This window comes from Rhinichthys klamathensis, unplaced genomic scaffold (genome assembly GCF_029890125.1).
Source record: "Rhinichthys klamathensis goyatoka isolate OS25496 unplaced genomic scaffold, OSU_Roscu_1.1 h1tg000303l_1, whole genome shotgun sequence".
NCBI lineage: Eukaryota > Metazoa > Chordata > Actinopteri > Cypriniformes > Leuciscidae > Rhinichthys > Rhinichthys klamathensis.
In genome coordinates, this window is record NW_026606822.1 from 996,912 (window position 1) to 1,023,481 (window position 26,570).

The 26,570-nt window shown below is 37.0% G+C and overlaps 1 protein-coding gene across 1 annotated transcript in view; it reads left to right on the plus strand.

The window, feature by feature from the left end:
• Nucleotides 1-26,570, plus strand: part of tafa3a (TAFA chemokine like family member 3a) — a 101,334-nt gene that overhangs the window by 13,121 nt on the left and 61,643 nt on the right. The gene's annotated exons all lie outside the window — the stretch shown is intronic.

Genomic DNA, 26,570 nt, shown 5'->3' on the forward strand with positions numbered 1-26,570 from the left:
TCTCCTTCTTTCTCTCTGGCCACCGGGTCTCGATTGCTCTTGTTTTTTTTTCCTTTTCTATCTCTCTCTCTCTAACTCCTTATGTCCCCGAAGGAAAATGTTATTGCTCAACGGTTGCTTTTTCATAGCTCATGAGATCTCAGTTATGTTTCATTCAAGTATCAACTTTAGATAAAAAAGTGAGACAATTGTTGATAACATTTCTTTTACAGTATGCTTTTAAAAGAACTCTCTTACGCTCACCAAGGCTGCATTAATTTGACCAAAATACATTAAAAACAGTGATATTGTAAAATATTTACATTTTCCCCCATTTTAATACATTTTAAAATGTCACCTTCAGAAATCATTGTAAAATGCTAATTTGGTGCTAAAAACATTTCTTATTATTATCAATTTTGAGAACAGTTGTGCTGAATAATATTTTGAGTAAACTTTTTTTTAAAGGATTCTTTGATGAATAGAAGTTCCTAATAACTGCATTTTGAAACATTGCAAATGCCTTTACTGTCACTTTTGAACAATGCATAGCATCTTTGCCGAATAGAATAATCTCTTATATATTATAATCAGGGCTTGACATGAACTTTTTTTTGCTCACCAGCCACTGTGGTTAGTGATTTTCCAAAGTTACTAACCACTCAGCATATTCACTGACCACTATTGTGACATTGATACCTTGGGGAAACACTGCCATATAGATATTTTTGATATCTCACAATTTGGCAGCAGCTATATTAGGCTGCTGTCACTTTAAGACCTGACGCATGGATCCATTATACTGTTACACATGGATTTTTTCCAACGGGTTACTTTCAAACATATTGTGTTTACATGAATACTCGTCAAGACTTGCATTTTAACATTGTTTTGTGTGTATTTGACTGTTTAAGTACTCAATTTAGTACTGAGAGATGGCTTTATGTGCACACACCGGTGAACAGATAAAATAGAAATAAAAACAGACAAAATGAGACTTAGTAGAGAGCTATAAAATGAATTGATTTCAGTCGCACAGTTAAGATTATTTTGTTGGATTGGATGAGAAATATTCGAGGTTACATTTAGAGGTTTATTTTTTCCTTGCACACTTTTTCTCAGGGGAAAAGTCTCCATTTAATCTCATTGCTCTGAGATCTCATTTGTAATTTTACTATGTATATCTCTACCTCTTGTTTTTATTCCTACTTGCAAATACACCAAATGTAATTGTAGTTGTGTTTTACTGCAGCATCTGTGTGTTGCTTGAGTCTCGAGTAAAATGCTGCCTTCATCGGAATTATCATAAATACGAGTTTCATAGTTCAAAATAGGACATGATCGCCCTCTCATGTTGTATTTACCACTGGGAATCTCTGGGATCATTTTGATACCCGAGTTCCCGAGTTGAGCGTGCCATAAACTATAAACATGACGGAGGGGAGAACGATTGCTGCTGTGACAGGTATGCTTTATTAGTTATTTCACAACAGCTACATCGCCTTGTCTTATCATTAGAGTAGTGCATATTTACATATATGAATAATCATTTGAAGCATATTGTAGAGCCAAAATTGGCTGTATTTGACCAAAATTCCAGAATCGTCAGCAAGCTGATTATCTAGACAGCGCTGTGAATGTTTATTTTGTGGTCAATGAATGGGACACTAAATATAATTTTGGCTTTAACAAGATTTTCCTCAAAATAGGGAAGAATAAACCCATCGTTTCCAAGATTCCTGTTCTTTCCGACAACAAACCACTTGTAATCACGACTTCAGAAGTGGAAGGATATTTCTGATGGCACACGAAGGCAGCATGATTCTTAAAGTCCGCGAGCTGGTCACTGTTTGTCCAGTGCTTGCCCTGGGCTCCATCAGGCTGAGTTTACGTGGCAGTCTTGTTGTGAGGCGCTGTGTAAACACAGTGAAATTGCTCAGGGCCATATTCCTCTCTCCGCACTCTCTTTTCGATCCCACCGGACTTATTTTCAATATGCCACTCTCAAAGCAAACCATATTACCATAAGCTCTCTCAATATAGCAGGGCTGTGCAGAAAAATATCGTCCCAGGCTGAAATTTTGATGAACAGCTTAGCGTGACTTTTTCAATTTTCCCGTGCCTACCTGATTTCAGATCGACCGCTCATTAGTTTTCTTTCACTTACAAGTTTGGGAAGCACAGGCGGACAAATTGAGATGCGCTTGGAATTTATGTATACATGATATTTCTGGTAGAGCCACATTGTTTCAGTCATTTGGTCTAACAGCAGTGTGGCGTACTGGCTTATTATTTTTCTCAAAGCCAGGGTGAGAACTTGTTAATTAAACTGTGAAGAACTTAGATTGAGGTCTATTCAAATCAAGAGAAAAAAAATACTTCTGTGATGGCAAAACTGAATTTTTAGCATCATTACTCCAGTTTTCAGTTTCACGTGATCCTTCTGAAATCATTCTAATATGATGATTTAGTGCTCAAGATTTTTTTTTAATTATAACCAATGTTGAAAACAGTTGTGCTGCTTAATATTTTTGTAGAAACCATAATGAATTTTTTCAGGATTCTTTGATGAATAGAAAAGAACGGCATTTATTTGATATAGAGATCTTTTGTAACATTATAAAAATGCCTTGTCACTTTAGACAACCCCACTTTACCTGGTGTTGGACATGCCTTACTATTTAACAAAACACAAGGGCTACGCTATAACACACTAAAAACAAATGAAACAAGAAACCAATACTCTTACACGCTACTGCTGACATCTGCCGCTTGACTGCTTCTCCAGTAATACTTTGTAATACTATACTATTCCCTTGATATGAAATTACTCACCTTGTTTTTGTTATACTTTTCACCTCTATTGTCAAATTTTAGCCTGAGGAGTTAAGCACGACAGCCATTAGGATCAGTATCTGACAAGAACATTTGGGTTGTATGAGGATTGTGTCCTTAAAATACCTGTAGAAATTCCTATAAATATACAATTTACAGACAACGGATTTATTGCTTCATTCATTGTATGTAATTAAACAGGACATATTTGTAATGACTATCTCATTTGTTTACAATGAGCACAACATATAATTGAGACATGAGGTGTTTGCAAATGGAGAGGATACGCAGTAGAGTTGTGCTCCACCATTACAAGTCACGGATGTACCGCCCACGTTCCTGACAGCATAATCATGGCAGTGCTGGAACTGGCCTCAGAGGCGTCCCACTTGCCCTCCCCTTCTGTGGGTTCCCGCTCCTGCCACACACCCATGCCACGTTTGTTGTAGCGTGTCGGCGTTTGGCAGCCCTTATTCCTTCTCCTTTCTGTTTTCCCAAATCTCCATTATCTCCAATGCCGCAGAACGTCCTGAGGCCTTTACTGTCAGTTCTCAACAGCTCTTAACGTTCGGTTTGGCTTTGCGGTTTCAGATAAAGCGTTGTGTTGTGACGGAACAGAAAAAAGTTGTAATTTGGTGTTTCTTCTACTATGGGAACTTTTGCCCTGTGGAAAATTAATTTTCTCAAAACACTTTTCGAGCTCTTCCCTAATTTTGTCTGCTAACATATCCAACAGTATGGGGAATTCTGTCGTTTTGCCATTTCTTATGAATGTCATATACAAATCACCATTAAATCTGTAAACGACGGCAGTGGAAATGGCATTTTATACATTTCTGGGGAAATGGTCTCGCTAAGGCTAATTTGATAACTTGCATTTTATGTATCTATCTAAATATACAGAATTATCCTAAATACACAGAAAAAAATCTCTATCCATCCATCCATCCATCCATCCATCCATCCATCCATCTATCTATCTATCTATCATCTCATCCCATCCAATCCCATCCATCCATCCATCCATCTAACCAAGTGATTTAAAAAAAACTTTATCATTGGCACAACTGATGGAAATGATCATGACGGAATTGTTTCAAAAAGAAAAAAAAAAATCGATACAATGAAATCGGCATATAGTTGAAGAGACTGCACTTTCTTTTCTCTGTTAATTCGCTCTGCACTTTTTACGTCATCTCCCTCTCTATCTCTCTCTTGCTCAAGCAGTATTCATGCATCCCAGCAACCTCTGCCAGGTCCGCCCCACGCCTGTAATCATTAGGCTGCAATTTGGGGCTGAAAATCGCAATTATAGGCTATGGCAAAACGGTTGTTATTTTTCTCTGATGCTTGTTATTTCTTTGTCTGGGCAGAAACGACCCCTCTCTGATTGTAATTAGGGGAATATGAGACAAAGCACACAATTATGTGAAAGGTTTCCATGTTTGTGCGCTTGTCAGGCAGGGCTGGGGGCGGGAGTCCCCGGGTGTAAACTGCAGCAGTGAAGAGTTGACAGATTGAAATGGGCGCCCCTGGCAGTTTTTGACCCTCTCATGTCTAATAAATAAGCTGGCAGAGCAGAGATCGAAAGATCGACAGAGGAAAGATTTCACTCTCTTTTTCTCTCCCTTTTCCACCACCTGCTAGGGCACTTTCTTCTGACCTAACATAGAAAGTCTTCAAGTTACTCATCATCAGACAATTCTTTGAAAGAACAGCGAGAACTTCAAAGGAGGTCTCTGATCATAAATTCATTCCACGTCGCCTTGTCTTGGCCTTGATCTATGACAAAGAATATGAAACAGATATCGGAATATTCGCTTTTTGTTATCTCTCCCCCTCCCCACCTCAAACCCCTCCCACCACTTGGACTTGGCTCAAGGGCAGCTTTGGGCCTTTTGATCAAGCCATTTTCTCTCATATGTATATGGGAATACGTAGAGATAAGACTAGATTGTCAGGACTCAAGATCGAAGCAATTCGCTAGTTGGAATGGAGCCGTTTGAAAACCTAACAAGCGATCACATAGAGATTCTGTATCGCTGGCACATTTTGCGGGGGAGGGAAGTCAAATCCTTCACGGTCCAATCGAGCCTGTCAGTTTTAGCAGTCATACGCAATATGTGCTTGTTTTAAGCGTTCTTATGACCATCGTGGCAGTCTAACACTGTGCTAAGATTAATTTTTTTTATTGAGCGCTGAAATTGAACGAACCTGGAACACAATCGTTCCAGGTCATTGGTTTAGGCTGTTAGTATAGTCTTCAGCTTGATAACTGTCAAGCCTAGCAAGTAAAGTCAAAGTTGGTTTGTGTCTTTTTAACAAAATGGAGGACAAATGCTTTTTTTTAATGCTTAAACTTTATTTCAGAGCCCCTAAAGGCACATGGGAATGGGCCAAAAATAAGACCGAAGGAAAAAATATATTTCAAAGCTTGCATTCTCGCCTGAGAAACTTTTGTTTGCCTTAATTCTCGATTTTCTTACAGATATTGTAGACATGGATAATGTCTAATGTTCAGCTGTGAATACATCTCTTAAATGATATAATAACTTGGTTCACATCATGTATGTGATATATTTTTATAGCAATAATGCAATGTACATGTTTTTAAAAAAAAATCCTGATGTTTTTAAAAAAGATTCCATAACAGGAAAACATTTAATGAGAATAACACAAAACTTGAAGTACTGGAGTAGTACTGTTGGAAACATAAGCAAACGCATACATACAATTCATGGTGATTTAAAAATTACTGTTCGAGAATGAATGACTTTTAAAACATTCTGACAGTGTCTCCTTCATATCTGTCATATCATACTACAAGGATTCAAGATAATGGAAAGACATTTTGTGCCCTTTTCTTATCTAATTTAAAGGTCTGAGGTTAGGTAGATATTTTTAGAAATGAGATATTCTGGAAATGAGCTTGCTGGAATTTCACAAATTTTTGCGCTGAAAGTATACATTTTACACATTCATCTCATCTCATCGATTTTCTATGGAGCCAAGAAGCTTACAAAACAGCATCAACCAGTCCAACAAACACTCTCTCCAAAAAAACTAATAATAACAATAAAAAATAGTTGTCACTAGGGCAGTTTTTCAGGCAATTCGAAAAAGGAATATTTGGCAAAACTGCAATGGAAACAGTTTTTGCGCATTCGTAGATGCATGACGTATGTTTTGGACAGAAAACAGAGTTCTTTATTAAATTCATAAAAGACAAAAAAATTGCAGGAATACTGGATTCTAAACCTCAAAGAAATGCCACAATCAAGAGCTTGAAGCTGATAGGAGGGAGAAACACCTCATATGTGCCGCTCACAAGGGGCTTTCCTTACCATTAATGCTTGGATAACACGCCTACGTCTCCTTCAATTAAAAATAATGACAATAGTGCGGTGGCTGGGATTTATATATATAAACCATATAAACCTACCAACATCCGTTGCCATGATTTTTGGAATGACTGATCGCGAAAGGAAAAAATGACGTTTTAGCATCGGTTAATGGAAACGCTGTCATTTTGCAATATTTTTTTATCGACATTTAGAAGAAAAAAAAAAAAATCGCAAAAGTTTTGCGCAAATCTGTAATGGAAACGCGCCTAATGATGTACAAAATACGGAAAAGTTTTTCCTTTGCGTTTTTCGCGTATAGACGACAACGTTGTCAAAATGATTCCTGTTCACACGGATACGCAAAAACGACTAAAAACGCTGTATTATGCTGCCAGGCCAGTAGTTGGCGATGTCACTTTGTAACGAAACACTATCCACCTATAGACTGAACCTGGACTAAACACGTAATACACATGCGCATGTCACAGTTTTCACAAATTCACGATTACAGTAAATAATGGTTTCGTTTTTAAACCCGTTTTCAAAAGTTTGCGTTTTCAGACCCCCAAAACGCCGTTGTCGTGTAAATTAACGAGAAAAGAAACGCATAAAAAAGTCAGTTTTTAGTTGAAACGGTGACGTGTAAACGGCCCCTTATTTCCCCCTAAAATGTTCATTGCAGTACCTTAAGGGTACCTTAAGTAAAACAAGGGTACCTTAAGGGCATATTACTACTCTGAGGTAGCAATATGCACCTTGTAGGGGTAGATATGGTACAAAGTTGTCCCAATGACAAGCTGCTGTACCTCTAAAGGTTTTTTTCTGACAGTAAAGAAATATACTGTACATATGGCTAATTGAGAAAAGGTGTAATATTACCTTTCCAGACTAATATTGACCTGGTGGAGGAAACTTTCCATAGACTTACATTGAAGGAGGTACAAGAATCATAGATCTATGCTAGAAAATAATATCATGAGACTGAAATGTTTGAATTGTTAACTTTGGACACTCATTGATAGATCACCAGGCAACCAAAAATGCTGCTCTTTACAAATTAAGCCCATTAGGCACATATGGTTGGACATCTTGAATATTTATGTCACAGTCACTCTGTGCAAAAAACAAAAAAACCTTTCAACCATTATTCTCCGGGTTTGCTTCTAACAATTTTAAGCACAGTCCCACGGATTTTACTCTCGATTCTCCTTTTCCACAAGGCATTGCCGTGGGTTGGATTCCGAAGAACACTTTGAGACAGTGTCAAGAATTACTATGTAAGGAGAGAGAAGACAATGGCTTATCTGCAGCGCCTCTGCATCTGTGGAGGTGACTAATTTCTCTGAGCTACGGAACCATCACTTAGAGTTCAGCGGGAAAAAAAAGGATAACGTGTGAGAGAAAGAGGCACGCCAAAATTGGATGAGCTCTGCTCTACTTTTCACAGGAAGGAAGAGCTGCCCACATCGCTGGAACCTGACATGCTCTCTTTTCCCACTCTATGGCCTCCTGTCTGTTTGACAGCCTGATCCATGTTTACTTCCTCTCAAAAGCTATACGGACAAATCATAGACGGCCATGAACGCCTCCTCTTCCTCTCCCTCAATCTTTTTTTTTTTCTGTGTGCGAATGTGTGTTCGAGATGCCAACCCTGATGTTTCCTCTCTCCTGCAGGTATTTCCACTTTCTCAATGCATGCCAGCCAAGTGGAAAAGACCTGTCAATCAAATAAAGCATGCACACAAGCCAGTATTTCCTAAATAATTATTTCTTTGCAGAAACCCTCCATGCAACCAGGTCCTAACTACATCCTTTATTTTTAACATTTGTTTATTTATAAGTACAATTAATGTTGTGAATTTAATTGATTAATTTAGAGGCATTAAAATAAAAAAATAATAATTAATATGCACCTTGACCACTACAGTACATGGCATAATAATAATGAATTTTTTTCTACCACTGGAGCAATTTGATTTCATGCTCATTACAAGTATTATTAGCTCATAAGAGTCATCTAGTTGTGTGCAGCTATCGAAGCCAATGCAATAGACATGTTGTCTAGAACATTTTTTTATGCCATCACATTCAATTCAGACTGCCAACTCACAACTCGGGAAAAACATAATTTCTTTTGTCATGGCGCTGTGTAGGAAACACTGGCACACACATAATTAAACGTCAAAGAACACATGCGGATCTTGCAGTAAAAGTAATTCTACACTTCCAAAATTACTCTGAATTTTGACAACAGACAGATGTTTCCATTGATTCATTCTTTCAACGGAACGTGTTCTCTTGAACTTACATAAAACTCATTACACAAAACTTTATAGATGGCTTTCCCAGAGGGCCACAATTAAATGTCAAATACCATTTAAAAGTTAAGTCTCTTATAAGAAGTCTCTTATGCTTAATAAGGCTGGATTTATTTGATATAAAAAAAAAAAAATACAGGGAAACAGTAATATTGTGGAAAATGATTACAATTTAAAACAACTTTTTTCTGTTTTAATATATTTTCAAACATAATTTATTCCCGTGATCAAAGCTGAATTTTCAGCATCATTACTCCAGTCTTCAGTGTCACATGATCCTTTAGAAATCATAATATCTAGTATGCTGACTTTCTCCACAAGAAACATTTATTTTTTATGTTTGTAGAAACCACGATACATTTTTTCAAGATGATTTGACTCCAAATTTTTGAACGATATATTCATGATCAGATCATCATCAAAATGAAAAACGTATTTATTTTATTAGCCTATACATAAAATGTTCAGACTTTATTGAAAATTAAAAATACACAGAGGTCTTTAACGACCACAGTGATGAATGTGTCTCTCAGAAATCTGGCCATAAAGTTGTACAATCCGCATAAGTGGGCACTTAGAGGGAAATCTTTCTTGGGCTAAATTAAGTTTTAAACAGGGCGCTGACCTACAATCCACATCTCCATAACTGAGATCTCTGCAATCATTTTGAAAGGATGCTCAGTTTCTCAGTGTCCAAACAGTTTGTGTTAGTGGTGTTTTTTTATTTGAACAAACCATTCTCATTCACTTCCATGCACTATATTTTGTTCACTGAACTCTCTCCCTTGTTAAGCAGATGGTTGCTTTGACCTTTTCTCACTTTAAAGTCTGACTATAGCACAGGGCTGTGAAGGAGCATATCATTGGTTGGACATACTGAATGAATATGCCCATTGGCCTTCTACTGAATGAGCAATAGCCTACTTTCCCTGCCGATCAGAATCAGAACACATCATTAATGAATGACTCTTTTGAGTCGGTTCACTCGTGTGAGTTGGGCAAACAACATAGCAACATTGTCTGAATCGGTTCTGTTCTATTAAGTTCAAATCTTTTAGACAGTTCATTCACGCACTGAATCATTTGGAGCGGTTTCTCGTTCCATAAAACAACGCAATAAACTGAATATTTACTTACAGTCTTTTGTCATCAAACATAGAAATCCATCCTGGTTAGAGTCGAAGAATTTTAGTTAAATCCCATCACATGTAGACTGTGAATGACGTTGACGTTGTATGATCAGGCATATCCAACCAGAAAATATATCACAAAGTAAAGTAAAAAAGGATATCATACAAATTAATTTAAAGAACCATTTTATTACAGTGTGTCTGTTGAATTCCGTCAGCTGTTTATTAGAATCAGAACGAGAGATTCACGATTCTGTTCTTTTCAATGACTTGATCAAGCGCTATAGAAACACGGTTGGAATCGGTTCATCATGAATCATGATTCAGTTCGAATCATTCCGTACAGCCTTCTGCTCTGACGCGGATTGTAGTCAGATATTTCCCCTACAATCCATGAAGTTCTTCACTGTGTCGCCACTCAATGACTCTCCAGGTAAATTAAAACTCGAATGTATGATTCACGCCATTACATTACCATGTTTTTTGGACATGTTGAATTACCTTAGTGTACTATGTAAATATCAGAGACAACTGAGAACGGGTAGGTTAGTCATTAGGCCTATGTACAAAATTGCATGGTAGACCTATTACCGTTTGAGTTCACTGTGCTATGGAAGGTTACCTCTGTTGTTTTAACAGTATAAACTGTATCGGGTGTGAGTAGTTTAGAGATAATTTGACTTTGACAGTTAGTGCACCTCGCATCTGGCTTGTTTGTTAACCACGCCTCACTTTCTCTCCTTATTAACACCAGCTGGCAACACAGGTTTTTTGTTTTAGTAGCCTACTTATTTTTTGACACGTAGGCCGATATACTCCTATGTAGTCGATAAAAACATGGTCACGAACAACTGGTGAAATTATGTAGGTTAGTTTATAGAAAGTGTCACTGAACAAATCGGTTAACAAATCAGAATGAATCTTTTTGGTGAACAGAGTCTAAAGATACAAATCTCGAAATCCCAAGTACTATTCTCCATTATTTATAGCCTTGTATTTCAGGCAAAAAATTCAGGGATGGTGTGTGTGTGTGTGTGTGTGTGTGTGTGTGTGTGTGTGCCTGTTGATGAAAGCAAGAGTGTGTGTGGATGGACATGTCGTTTTGGCCCCTCATTAATGACAGCGAGAGAGCATGAGGCCTCTCTAATGCATTCTCTTACCTTGTTCTCTCTCCTCCGTAAGCGGCCTTTGCCTTCCCCTGACAGGACAGAGCCGGTTCTCAAAACAGGTGTGATGTTCGACAGACAATTTTCTAGTGTTTTTTTCTTCAACCTCCTTTTTTACCTTCGTTCTCTCGGGTGGGAGCACCGCCTCTGTGAGATGGAGGGATGAAGTGGGAAGAGCAGGGACGAGAGTGGGCAGGAGAGTGGATAAAAAGGCTGCTGTTCTTTTTCATTTGTGTCTAATTTTTTTTCTCCTCCTCATTTTCTCTCTTCTCTCAGCCAGCTTTTTCTCTGGCTGTCCTGGTTTTTGGTTCTCCAGGGCCAGGGCCTATATTCGGCCGCCATCGTGTGGGGCTGAGGTTTCTCTCAGATTCTTTGGTTTAATCAACATTCAGCAGGCTGATAAAACAGAAAAATTCAAAGTGGAAATCCAGCTTTAGTTGCTCTCTCTTGTAGTGATGGACGATATGGCTGGTGCCGGTATCTAGAGCATATGGTGGCTTATTGCTGATATAATGCCAATGCAATGAGTTCATTTGCAACTAAAGCTACTTAGTCTATAGCAAATATTTATCATAAAGCTGTGCTGATTTTGATTGCAAAGTAAAATTATGCAACACTGTGATTACTGTAGTGATCTTAATGCACTTTTTATTTGGTCTTTAATTTTCCTGAGGAGCTTGTCATTAGACAGTTTTTGCGATCCTTTCTGATCTTCGTTTGAGAGCATATTTAATTAGTGTGCCTAATTAACACTTTTTCATTTAGTTGAATCAACCATTTTAGCTGTTGAGTTTCTGAAATGAGTTTCTTTGACTAGGGGGAAAAAAGCCCTTAGGCCACTCAAGTCAACCTGATGGCATTAGATAATGGTAAACTTAAATTTTTTTTATGGAAGTTAACAAAGCATGGGTGAATTTCATTTGAAAATGCGCATCACTATGTCCTATAGACCCCTTTTCAGTTGGTAAACATGGTGACGTTTTTCTGTGGGCGGAGCTTAGGTGGAGGCAGAACGATCCCTCTGGCCCGCTTCCCTAACGCTAGTTTGCAAGTTTTGTTAGCTTGTTTTTTACAATGACTGGAGAAAATCCAATTTTATCTTAATGTGTAGGGTCACTCACTGTCCAGGACCGCGATTGTTATTTGCAAAAATGAAATTTAACGGACGGAACCAGATTGGCTGACCCGTACTTTACACGCTGTCAATGGATGGACGATCTGACAGGATTATCGTTAACGCTACCTCCGGTTGAGTGGCCTGACTTCTACACCTAACGTTACCTGATAGAGAAACAGAGCGGAAAAAGAAACTGAGGGCATATAAATCTTTACATGCCTATAACTTAAATTGACTTTTGTATTTAAAGCCTTGCATGGTCTTGCTCCAGTTTATATCACAGACCTCATTTGTCCATACTCTCCACTAAGAACTCTTGGATCATCTTCTGAAAAATTATTAACTATGCCTCGCTCTCGCTTGAAATCGAAAGGTGATAGAGCTTTTTCCGTTTTGGGTCCGAGGCTGTGGAATTCGTTACCTCAATCTGTTAGGTTAACTTCCTCTTTATATGCATTCAAGTCAGCTTTGAAAACACAGCTTTTTTTCTCAGGCGTACTCATAACTGTGGTTATGTAGCCTTAGTGAGTTAAAATTTTATACTATGAAATTTATACGATGTTTATTTTTATTGTGTTTTTATTTGTGTTTTTGTGAAGCACCTTGGTCAGCAGAAATTCTGTTTTAAGGTGCTATATAAATAAAAGTGACCTTGACCTTGACCTATAACTATGTGCGGAATGGTCATGTACAAGACTTGTGTGGTACGATCCGCAGTTCTGCCTAGCCAGCGCAAAGAAGAAGACAATGTAAAGAGTGACATTACGGTGCAATTTTAATGATGTGAATATTTTCTAGAAATGAAATTTTCAAATACAGCATATTCATTTTTCATCGATTCTTGCACCCAACAACACAACAAGATGACATTTAATAATAATAATAATTTAAGCTCTTTATTATGTAGCCGAATCTGTGCTGGTTTGTATTGGCCGCCTCCAGTTTTCCCTTTGTTTTGCCTCCAGCTAACGCTATGACGTAACTAAGGTCGGCTCGAAATTGGTCTTTAAAGTCCCCATGAAATCAATTTAGTATGAATATGTTAGCCTTACTGTTATCTATATGCTAGTGTTCTCCAAAACAACGACAAATTCGCATTTAGAAGTTATAAGCATTCAAAACTTAGTCTCTCACTTTCACCAATATGGATCAAGCCTAAATTCAATCTGTTCATCATATAAAGCGATTGAGTGTCTTCAGAAAATTGGGACTAACTAGTCTGATTCATATGGATTAGCTTTACGATCTATTTATGAACTTTTTGAAGTGTAAAAGTAGTAGTTGTGTTGTCAATGGAGGGACAGAAAGCTCTCAGATTTCATCAAAAAGATCTTCATTTGTGTTCAAAAGATAAACGAATGTCTTACAGGTTTGGAACAACATGAGGGTGAGTAATTAATGACAGCAATGTCATTTTTGGGTGAACTATCCTTTTAAAATCCTTATGGAGAAATTTAATAAGAAAATTACTTTCTTTCAAGGCTGCTAAAAAGTGGGTTATGTTAATAAATGACCTCGCATTTCAAAATAAATTGTCAGGGATTATGTTGATCATAAACCGCACATTACTTCCTTGAAATGACTGTTACATTTCACTAATGGCCTTCGAATGCCTTTCCCTTCCTGCAGTGATTCCGAAACTGCCATTTATAATTCGTCCCATAACGTACAGAGTGAGCTAGTTAATTTAATAAATGTGGGGTGCAAGTAGTATAGATTACTGTTTACAGGGTGCAAATAGCATCTGCCAAACTTTATTTGTGATGTTTCATTTAAGGTTTTGTATTAAGAGCTGTATCTGTAAACAAACACAATGTACAGTTCCGTAGCTCATTCACAACGTGGCTGTTCTCTTTGCCACGATTATTTGCTAAATGACAATAAACGAACACAAGAGCAGAATGATCTCTTTCGCCATCGGATATTAATAAATTTCTCTTCCAGTCAGGCTGCTATAATGAGACTTATCCTTTGTAAATACCTGCAAGTATGTAAATGGCATACTGCACAATGGCTGTCAGCAGACTCTGCAGTGAGAACTGTATTAAACTTGCACAAGAAAATCAATTGGGAAAATATAGAGGCAATTATTTTGTCTCCCACACAGCCTGACAAAATAACTGCCAAGTGAAGCTGGGAGGAGAAATAAATAATGAAAGCGGGAGAATGAGAGCAAGCAGTGAAGAGACGTGACTACAGGAGACACATTAAGAATCTTGCAGCCGCACAAACACAAACCGAGGCTTTAACACGTTTATCGACATATGTAAATATTATTTAGGAACATACCTTTAAATGTAATGTTGCATTATTGTGTTTGTCCTACTAAATTATAAGTAACTAATTACGTCATAACTTATAGAATGTAAAGTTATTTTAGTATTACTGTCCTTAGGCTGAGAGTTAGTTTTTTTTAAATTTAAAGTCACCATGAAATAAAAATGTAGGCCTAGATCATTTTAAAAAATTTATGTGACCTTATAATCTTTTATCAAAATAACCTATCTCCTGCGTCTTGCAACAAAATTCTCTTGATTACTTTTTTTTGGCGCGAGGACAGGACCACCTGTCACTCACATGACATCACAGCAATCGATCAAGTCCCATCCTAAAAAATGTTTTCTTGTTCGAGAAGCCGTTTGTGCTTAGATATACGTCACAATATGGAAGAAAAGACTATTGCAACTTCGCAATATCGCATCTGATATTTTCCCCATAGTTTGCATGCAACAATTATGCCCCTACGAATACATTTTGGGGAATTAAAAAATAATAATTTGTCAACATGGAATCAAAACTGATCCCATTTGCTGTCGTAATGCGTGTTTCTGGTCTTCATCAAGATATTGTGATATGACAGTGGTCGACTGAATTTTTTGGCGACCATTGTGGCCAATACAATGTTTATAATACATGGGTGTCATTTTTTTTTTTTTTTTTTTTTGTGCCAGTTTCCCAAACATACAATTTTTTGACATCATGAAATGGTTTAGCTCATGAATATTTATGCACAATTAATTATTAACATCTTTGATAGATAAATACTCTATGGTCTTTTGACCTGTTAGTCTGCTGCTAACTTTTTTGCTTTGAGTGCAGGAGATTGGGGTTCAAATTATCCCAAATATTATTATTTATTTACTAAACCAAGATTGCATTCATATGTCATTGCATGTCAGAGAACACATTTGTTTGCTGCAGTTATCAACTGTTGTAAATGCCCTCTGAGGACTTACAGTGGTGTGAATAAGTTATTACCCCCATGCTAAAGTTGCCTAAAAAGAGGAATAAAAAATCATCTTTTGGAAATTGATCTTAATGCCTTAATTAGAAAAATGCGGAAAAATCCAACCTTTAAGGACACCAATTTTCTTTGTGTATGAATAATGTTTCATAAATAAATAAATGTTCTTCCTTAAAATACAGGGTGCATAAGTCAGGCCCCCCCTATGTTAAATTCCCATAGAGTCAGGCAGATTTTTATTTTTAAAGGCCAGTTATTTCATGGATCCAGGATAATATGCATCCTGATAAAGTTCCCTTGGCCTTTGGAATTAAAATATCCCCACATCATCACATTCCCTTCACCATACCTAGAGATTGGCATGGTGTTATTTCAGTTAGCCTAATAGCTGGTTTGATTTGCATTGAAAGATGATCTTATGGAAAGTACCCCATGCCAATCTCTAGGTGTGGTGAAGGGTGTGTGATGATGTGGGTCTATTTTAATTCCAAAGGCCAAGGGAACTTTATCAGGATGCATATTATCCTGGATCCATGAAATAACTGGCCTTTAAAAATAAAAATCTGCCTGACTCTATGGGAATTTAACATAGGGGGGGCCTGACTTATGCACCCTGTATTTTAAGGAAGAACATTTATTTATTTATGATACATTATTCATACACAAAGAAAATTGGTGTCCTTAAAGTTTGGATTTTTCCGCATTTTTCTAATTAAGGCATTAAGATCAATTTCCAAAAGATGATTTTTTATTGCTCTTTTTAGGCAACTTTAGCATGGGGGTAATAACTTATTCACACCACTGTATTTTATGGTGTGCATAAACCTTTTGATCTATACCTTGAGTCCACACAGTTTAAGCAAGAAAACAAAAATATAGTTTGAAAGCATAGGAGGAAATAGCCAAGCACCCATTGGAAAACACCAGATATTCTCCATTCATTTTATCCAATCAAAAAAACCGATTGAGATTCTGGAACCTCTCTGATTGGTGGATCTCACATCGGGTTGTGGCTAGTCGTAAATACACACAATTATACCCTTATATTTAGCATTACATGTAACCTGACACAAAAGCTTGTGCTTTGTTTTTTTGCACAATGATAAATTGCATTTTGCGTAATTAACTCCAAAATCATCGGGTATATCAGCAACAGAGCGACCTGTGACAGCAACACTCATTGAAAGAATGTGTGTTTAGTTTGGTTGGTAATCATAGGTGGAGACTAGTGAACCAACTCCAGGGTAAGTAGGGCTGTGTGTATCTGTGACAAAGTCACAATACGATACATATCCCGAAACAGAGGCCACGATACGATTTATATCACGATAGAGAACTCACTGCATACTATAAGGCCATTGCTAATTTTAGGCAAAGCAGGCAGTTGGCCTCTGTAGCAACTGTATAACAATGGTGAACGTGATTTCACCAAGTACCACATGTTCCTGGATCAACATGAATGAATTTGTTGATCCTGGATCAACTTTCCAACCAACCAATCAGATTTGTGGGACAAGTTTACAGTTTATGTCAAGTTTATGCTTAGAACCAGGGTGAAGTACTTAAACATCAGTGCTATTCACCTTTCATTACCCTCTGATTTTAGGGAAAAGTTATGGGTAGGGTTAGGTTTAGGGGTAGGGATTGGGTAAGGACTACATTTTGGGACAGGAATGTAGATCCAGGATCAACAAAATATGTTGTCTTACTTGGCAATATCACGGTGACCGTATAACAACAATATAGGTAATGGTGTAGGTTTCATGTTAACATTGGGCACTCCCCACCAGGGATATGATATATTACACAATATTCTGATTATCTCTTTTTTTAAGCACATAAATAATAATGTACTCATTCAAATAAATTGATATTGTAGTGTACTCAAATATGTATGAAGGTAGGGAGATTGTTTTTAATGTTGTAATGGGAATATTATTGTTACTGTAATCTTTGTTAATCTATATAATAAAATAATTTCAAATTACTGTAATTTTTCATGCCCATATATTTATTTAGTAAGTAACAAAATAATAAGTTGTTGTATTACTCCTCCAGAGTGCTGCTTGTTTTGAACTCTATACTCTATATGTTTCTATACTCTAAACAAGAAAAAACGGATCTGCTGTAACAGGAAATTTCACTGTTTAAGTTAAAGCATTTTGCATTTGGTTTAGTGGATTTAAAAATATCCCTACCCATGTTAAAACAGAACCCCACCTCTTTGGAATGAATTATGTTTCTGTAGAATTTCGTTTTTGACGGCATTGACAAGTATCGAGGAACTAAAAAGCATTTTGTTGAGTGCTGCACTTTTTGAAGAGCTGATGGAAATTACTTTGGACTGTCGTGTTGGACAGAGAATGAGCCAGATGAAGACTCGGGATCCATCAAGATGAACTCATTAACTCAAGCTCTACAGCGAGATGATGAATGGTTGGAAGTTTTGATTTTGGGGTGTGTCTAACTGACAGGCTCCTCCCATCTCCACAGGGTCTATCTATCTGTCTGTCTGCTGCTCTTTCTTTTTCCCTTTCTGCCTCCGTTTCTGGCCCTCTGGGTAGGCTGATGTAACCGTGTGACAGAATCGTGCAAATAGAGGAAAGAAAGAAGAGGATGGAGGGATGAATTTGTAAAAGAACGAGTGGGAGATTGTGAGGACAGGAAGACACTGTGGGAAGATCAGGTGATCTGAATCTGATTAGACCAGGAAAGCATGACTGTAGTTCTCAAGGGCTTGACTGTATTCTCAGATGGCTGATTATTTTTGCCTACATTTCAATTTGACCTCAGTGGTTAATGGTTATACAAGAATGGGAAACCGTTCATCCAAAGACAGTGAGGCGTATTGACTAAAGTGACATTTAGCGTAAAAAACAGCATTTTATTCACTAACCTTCAACAATTCAGCTTAACCAGTGACTTTATTTAGTCAATGAAGTAATAAATCAATGCAGATAGTGTCGGCAAATAAACTGGCTCATTTCATTCATGTTTAATTTTTCGCAAAAGTCGACATAACCACATTTTGTCCTCTTGTCCTCCCACATCTGCTGTAGGGGTTTTATTTTGACTGATTCAGGGGTGAATTTCTCTTTAAACTCAAATCATATGGTGTGTGTTTGTGAAGGTTGTTATTTGATTTAATAGCCAGTATGTCAGTGAGCTTTGAAATATTCATATTTTTGGGATATGACAGCTGTGAGAGCTGGAATGTGGGTATGCGTGTACACATGACAGCTGACGCAGAGATAATGATAAAGGTGACAGAAAGAGAGGTAAAGTCGGTCAGTTTTGTGCCACTGAGTGACTCTTTTATTGACTTATCAGTGTTTTTGAATATACAGTATCTGCTGTAAAACAGTTTTGATGTGAGTTACAGAACAACTTTTGATTGATACTAGAGCTGAGCAGTTTAGATAAGTCTTTCAAATATTTATATATTTTTTATTTCTATATCAAGATGTTTATTTATCTAAAGTGCTGGAGAGGTAGATTTATTGATGTATTATTGATTTGTTTTTTTCATTTATAACGGGAGGTAGACTTCCTTGAACATTTAGTGATAAATAAATGCAGATAAATCATTGAAACTATTTTGAATCAGTTCATTGCTGACAGCATCTTGCCTTCAACTGATTTGCAGAATCGAGTTTTCTAGTGCTGGTTTTGCTACTGAGCAAGGAAGATTCATTAAGCTAATCTAATAAGATGTTTTAACTTTATAGCTAAATAATAAGTGCTGTAAAATCATTGTAATATTTACAAAGTTGTTTAGATTTATATACAATATCATTATATTGAATATTCAATGTGTATCGTCCAGCCCTGAAAGATACAGTACTATATTTAATTTGATAGGAATGTAAATGTGGTTGTTAGGGATGAACATAGTTTGTGCTTTGGAAATATTTTGCAAAGATGTACAGTATTTTCATTGTTTCTTCTTTAACATACTCAAATATACTACACATCTGTCCATCACACCCATTTTTAAGTTCAATGGCTCATTGACAAACATTTAAACAGCATAATGTCATGAATTCCAATTCTAATGAATATTTAATAAATATATTAATCCTTAAAGTTACAAAAGTTATTCAGTCAAGAGCAGTGAGTGATTTTTTTTAATAGCCTCGTGGGCAGCGCACCGACATATAGTGTCGCTGATCCCGTCTACTTTCCCGATCCCGTCCCCCTCTCTCTCTCTCTCTCCAACTTCACTTCCTGTCAACTAACTGTCCTATCACAGTAAAAGGGAAAAACACCAAAAATATACACTACCGTTCAAAAGTTTGGGGTCAGTGAGAATTTTATTTTTATTTTTTGGAGGAAAGAAATCAATACTTTTATTTATCAAGGACAGTAAAGACATTTATAATGTTACAAAAGATTCTATTTCAAACAAATGCTGTTCTTTTGAACTTCCTATTCATCAAAGAATCCAAAAAAAAAAAAAAAAAACTGTACAACTGACAGACCAACAACTGTTTCAACATTGATAATAATAATAAATGTTTCTTGAGCATCAAATCCTCATATTATACTGATTTGTGAAGGATCATTTGACACTGAAGACACTGACACTGGTGATGCTGAAAATTCAGCTTTGATCACAGGAATAAATTACACTTTACTATATATTCACACAGAAAACAGCTGATTTACACTGGAATAATATTTAATACTATAACTGATTTTTGTTGTATTTTTAATCAAATAAGCGCAGCCATGGTTAGCAGAAGAGAATTCTTTTAAAAGTATTTAAAATCGTACCGACCCCAAACTTTTGAACGGTAGTGTATCTTAAAAAACAACAACATTAAAACAAAGACAGCAGCCTGTTTATAATAGGCTGCTGTCACTTTAAGAGCTGCACGAATCCAATATATAGATAGAAGATATCACTTAAGATATAACAGACTATGGCTACTAGGATACTCGTAAACTCGACCGGCATTTTTTGGCGTAATTTTGTGTGAATATGTCAGTTCAAGAAGACATGAAAGATAGCTCATTTTAGCATTCGCACGCTGTCTGAGAACTGGCTTTTTGGCACGGGCTTCGGATATGTGTGCACACAAAACTGACAAGACTTATAAACGTGCAAATGATAAACTTTCGTGATGCCTCACTGGCCCGATCAGGCAAGTGACAGTCAACTGTCCCGGTGGACGTTTACGCTGGCCCCAGGCCATCGGGTAGTCCTTATTGTCAAGCCCTGCTATCATGTCTTATGAATTATTTAGAACAGTGTTCACTATAAACTACTATTATCAGCACTTAGTAGTGAGCTGCATTTGTGTGACACAACAAATACTGAATCAGCTAAACCACACCTCAAGTAAAATATTAATACTCTCAAACTTTATGTGGGTTTGTAGGACTAGGCCATAAATACATTACATAGTATAATATTTTTTTTACCATTGCTGTATCAGGGATTTTTTTTATTTTAATGATGATAAATATATTTTGTACAAAATTGAAAGTATGCTGTGACAGAATACTGTATATCTTGGACTTTCATTTTAGCATTTAAATTAATCTTTAAAAAAAAAGTACTTCAAATGGCAAGATCTAGTGTGCAAATACAGTAAAACATCAAATGTGTTAAATTACCAACAGCAAAATGACCCTTAACACTACAGACCCTTAATTTAACTTCTGTTTAATTAGCACTAGCGATTACTCTGCAAATTTTGGTATTTATGGACATATGCTCAGCAGGCATTGCCAGAATCCACAAAAAGTGTGTTCATAACGGATATGATTCTGCACCATACTGTTGATCACCTCATCTAAAAATAGTCAATTGCGTAGTGTGGAGTTTCAATGTAGCATTTCTTTATTTTATTTTGTTTTATTTCCTCCGTTGTTTATCTTATATTTTAGTGTTGTCTAGGGACTTGATTTGATTTTAATGATGTGGCATCAGATTGTATAATGATGTGTTCATTCCTCCGTGCCACTTTCTTGTTTTTCTTCCTGTACTCTAGAAGAAGAGCACAAGAGAGGCCACCCGGTAAACAAGGCTAAAAAAAATGACTCCTAAGCAAGGTTTGATTCGGCCGTCTCTGTCTTCTTGTCCCACAGGAATTACTCTCTGAATGCACACGGCACCAGTTTTGCCTTGAATTTGCCTTTTCTCTGTCCTCAGAAACATACAAATGCCCATTCAATGGCTTTTTGTTTAATGAGTTAAGCATTTATTTGATAGTCCACTTATACATGGCAGTATTCCTCTCTCTTTACTGTGTGTGTGTACAGGCCAGGGTGCGCATGTTGTTTCTACAAATTTATTGCTCAAGTTGTTTTTTTTTGCACCCAACAAATCAATTTAGTAGCAAAGCAAAGGCCTTGTAGAGATGAAGATGCAGTATAGCAGGGCTTTGCATTATGGTGGTTTATACCATGTGACGGTAGAAATGATTTCAAATGGTAGATTTAGCTATGCTGTTTAGTGTTTCAGTGTGTACACTACCGTTCAAAAGTCTGAGGTCGGTAAGATTTTTTTTAGAACAGTAATATTGGAAAAGTATTTTTTCCTGTGATGGCAAAGCTGAATTTTCCGCATCATTACTCCAGTCTTCAGTGTAACATGATACTTCAGAAATCATTCTAATATGCTGATCTGCTGCTCAAGAAATAAATGTCGAAAGCTGTTGTGCTGCTTAATATTTTTGTGGAAACCATGAAAAATGTCTTTTTCAGGAAACTGAAAATAGAAAGTTCAAAAGAACAGCATTTATGTGAAATGGAAATCTTTTGTGACATGTTTGTTCAATTTGAAACATCTCTACTGGAAAAAAGTATACATTTATTTTAACTAAACTAACATTTTTGAACGGTAGTATGCGTTTCTTCACTAGGCAGGACTGTCTGTACAATCTGTATTGTTGGGATTGGATTGATACCAACTTTTGACGTCTGGTACTTCGGTGTCAGTACCTCGGCCAACGAATAAACAGTCTTGGGCGACTGATGAAATGAAACGTTTTAAGAAAAGACAACAAAATAACGTGTAAGCAATTCATTTAGATGACAGCTAAATACACTGTAAGTGCATATTAGACAGACCAGAGGTTTGTGCAAAACACAGTATTCCAAAGCTTCAATTTGAGCTTCAATGGTAATTTATATCCCTGATAAAAAGATTGCAAATTTCTGTTTTTGGAATTGGTTTATACAGTATATAAATTATATTGGTTTATATATAGTTATATTTGATAAATGAAGCGATATAGTTGAGTAAATGCATTAAAGCAATAGATTACCCAAAAATGATACTTCTGTCGTAATTTACTCAAACTCATGTTGTTACAAACCTGTAAGTCTTTCCTGTCCTTCTGTGGAACCAATTTCAACCAATTTAAATAACAGAAAAACATTCTTCAAAATATAATGTTTTGTGTTCCGGAGCAGAAAGAAATGCAAATGTTTTGGATAAACATGAGGGTGAGTAAATTCGCTGAATAGAAACGTTTGAAACGATTAGGCCTATATGAAAACGTGGTAAATGCTGGTACTCTGGTGCTACAAAAAAGCAGTAAATCCAAGCTTGCAACCTGCAGTTAGGCTCTATTACAGGGACACCATGGGTTGTGACATTTAGAATTATGATTCATAAGTGAGTACTACGCACAACTGTGTGGCTATAACTGTAGCTTTTGACTCAAGCTTTTAAGGGCCTTTCAAGTCTCAAGACATCCCAGAATTCTTACGGTAGACCGGCTAAAGCATTTCCTGTGATGTAAAAATGGAGCTGTAGGATGACAGAGTTTGCTTTTGTTGAAGTGACGCTCACCTCCCTGTAGGTTTGATCCATTTGAGAGCCTGTCTTGCTTGTGTTCTCCACCGTCAAATTGAAACTGCTTCGTTTCCCCAAAGCTGAGACATCCGGAGATCAAGCCGTCTCGCCCGTGTCTCTCCTGCCGGGCCTGGTCTCTCTCACAGCTCCAGCTGAAGACTTGACAATGGCGCGATGTTCTTCGCATACCTGCCGTGTCAAAAGATAAAAGCATCTCGTCTTCGTGGCGTCTGAATACAGATTGCGGTGCGGTGGCACTCTCCATTCTCTGACCTCCTGCCCAGGCATCTGCCGCGTTTTTGCGCTAATGAATTGCCTTTTCGTAATTACAAATGTCACGTTCTTCTCACAGACAGATAAGCCAAAATGACAGCTAATAAATAAAAGCCGGAGAAACAGAAAGTGCACTGGGTCTTCTGGATTAGAGAACAGATGCTAGGGCCGCTTGTGTCGTGCTGTATTTTTCCCGTGTTTGGCGGAAGCCCGTGAGGAACATTGCCAACCGATTAACAGCTTCGTTTGGCGGATTCGTTGTTTTCGCACCCTCTGATGTGAAACAAAAAGGAAGTATGACATCACAGAAAGCTTGACAGGAACATGCAGAACTGTGGCTGAAGGCTACTGTAGTTTCATCCTCTTTATTCGTGAGTTGCCCTTTCCAGCTTTGCGCCGTCTTATCCTCGCCCAAACTTTTGAGAAGAATGTCAAAGTTCATTGATCTCATTTCAGGTCTTATCCGAGTACAGCTGCACAACGTCTTGAAAGAAGAATCTGATCGTTAAAGTGATTCTATTCTAACTTGAGAGGTGCGCTCGGAGATCACCTCCAAACCTCTTCAAACCCTCAATATCATCTCGACTAGCATCACTGGTTAACATTCAGCTCACCGTCAGTTCCAGTCTGACAGGTCACAGCCTAACTGAGAATTAAAGATTTGTTTCCCTGAAAGGATGGAGTACTTTCTTTCAAGCTAATAAGAGGGGCTCAGGGCATTCCCGTTCTGAAAAATCCTTAGCATACTCATCCGGAGGGCTAGCAGTGCCTAAGGGGCGATGAACCGTATGTGGTTCCAGCTGAACTTCAAGGCTGTCGATAAATCCAAATCCAAATTTTCGTATCGTTTTTGAGAGCCTAATTACAAACTCAAAAGTTTCACCATTAAAAGCCATGCAACAAACACTTACACATAAATTATATACTGTACAGTAGCCTAGTTTGAACCAGTGTAAGTTTTAAAATTAATTACACTACTATGGCCAAATATATAAAACAATGCCTAAATAATGCAAACAAGTCATTGAACAAAATACTTGCGTATGAAGAATCAAAATGCATATGCAATGGATAAAATAAAAGAAGGCTTTAAGATATCAGACCATTTCTTATCGGACCGATAACTTTAAAAATGAACATATATCGGCCGATACCGATATGATGACCGATATATCGTGCATCACTAATCATGTTGCTTCATGGTATCTCAGTGCAAAACCTGTGTTCTTATTTACTTTAACTACAGTAGTGGCCAAAAGTGATGCCTGGAAGGGGATATTGGTTTATGTTCGATTAAACAATCAAAATATGTGGAAAATATTTGATATATTTTTTAAACATTTTAAATATGAAGGAAAAACAAAACTTTGAACATTTATTTTATGAACTAAATTGAATTGAAATCGTTTATCCAAAATGTAAATTCGGTCAATTTTACTCCAAATCCATATGACTTTCTTTCTTCAGAAGAAAGATAATGATTATCTTTTGTGTATTATTTTATCTGGTTGGGTAAATTACAGCATATCATTTACAGCAAATTGCAGCATATACTGTCACTTTGCAATCACATTTTCTACTACCTGATTTGCATAATTCCTGTTTTTTTTTTATTTGGGTGCTAAAACAGCATCAACGTGTGTGACTAAACAGTGCTGTCAGCCAACGCTGTGTTCTTGATGAATTCCCTTCTCAATGTTTGCCCATCATTCTATAATGTCCTGTAAGTTCAAAATCAAATCAAACTTCCTTTTCTAAAATGTGATAATTGCTGATGAATTAGTTGCTCAAAATGACAAATGTGCAGCTTTTCTTCAGAACAACAGAGCTGCAAAATACAAGAGAAATATTAATTATGCTAAAAATGAACCCACGGCACATAAACTGTTCACGGCGGGAGAATGCTAAATTTGCTGCAGTCTTTTGTTTATTTGATCCATCAGTTTCCCCTGTTGTTTGCAGATGCAGTTCTGGAGAAAAAAAAAAAAGAAGAAAAAAAACCTCAAATAGGTTGGGAATTTTGTTGCTGCGTGCAGCTACATTATGTTCTGCCTCCAATTCCAAAGAGTTAGATGTTATGCCTGATACATTCTAATGCTTGTATGCTAATATGCTTCGGGTTTGTTGCTGTCAGGAAATGAAAAACGGTTGGTCACACATTGAACTGTTTCCCTCACCTTATCTCTGAGCCCGGCCACAAAACAATAATGAAAACCGCAGGCTGTTCCTTTCAGAGTTTGACTTTCTTACGGTGATAAGGTAGATGTGTATACAATGTGAAAGGCTAATGGATGAAGATGTCCAACAGGTTCATGCTGTCATGCAACTGAATTAAATAATGCCATCATAAATCAAGGAACGCTGCCATAAAACTATAAGTCTTTGTCATTGTACTGACACACACACTATTGTGCAGGCTTTTTGTGTATTTCTCCATAATCATCTCCATGATTAATCATCTTCTTGATTAAAAAAACACAAGATGCTCCTAAAAATGTAATTATTAGTGAATTGGGCTAATATAAGCCTCACTATTATTTTTTGACATTTTAGCACAAACGGCGCGTTATGAGTTAAAGGAGTAGTTCACTTTTAAAAAAACTTTTGCTGATAATTTACTCACCCCCATGTCATCCAAGATGTCCATATCTTTCTTTCTTCAGTCGAAAAGAAATTAAGGTTTTTGATGAAAACATTCCAGGATTTTTCTCCATATAATGCACTTTACTGGGCACCAAACGGTTCAAGGTCCAAAAGACAGTTTCAGTGCAAACTGCAAACTGTTCAAAGGGCTTTAAACGATTCCAGCTGATGAATAAGGGTCTTATCAAGCGAAACGATCGCTCATTTAAAAAATAAATAACAAAGTTTAAGTTTTATAAGCTCAAATGCTCGCCTTGCTCTGTTCTGTGTGACTCTCCTGTCAAAATGAACGAATCTTTTTCCGAGTCAATTCGTTCGTTTCGTTCGTTAAATGAATCAAATGACTCGAAAAAAGATTCGTTCATTTTGATGAACGAGTTCGAACAGGAGAGTCACACAGAACAGAGCAAGGCGGGCATTTGAGCTTATAAAACTTAAACTTTGTTATTTTTTTTTTAAATGAGCGATCGTTTCGCTTGATAAGACCCTTATTCATTGTCTGGAATCGTTTAAAGCCATTTGAACAGTTTGCAGTTTGCACTGAAACTGTCTTTTGGACCTTGGACAGTTTGGTGCCCAGTAAAGTGCATTATATGGAGAAAAATCCTGGAATGTTTTCATCAAAAACCTTAATTTCTTTTCGACTGAAGAAAGAAAGACATGGACATCTTGGATGACATGGGGGTGAGTAAATTATCAGCAAAAGTTTTT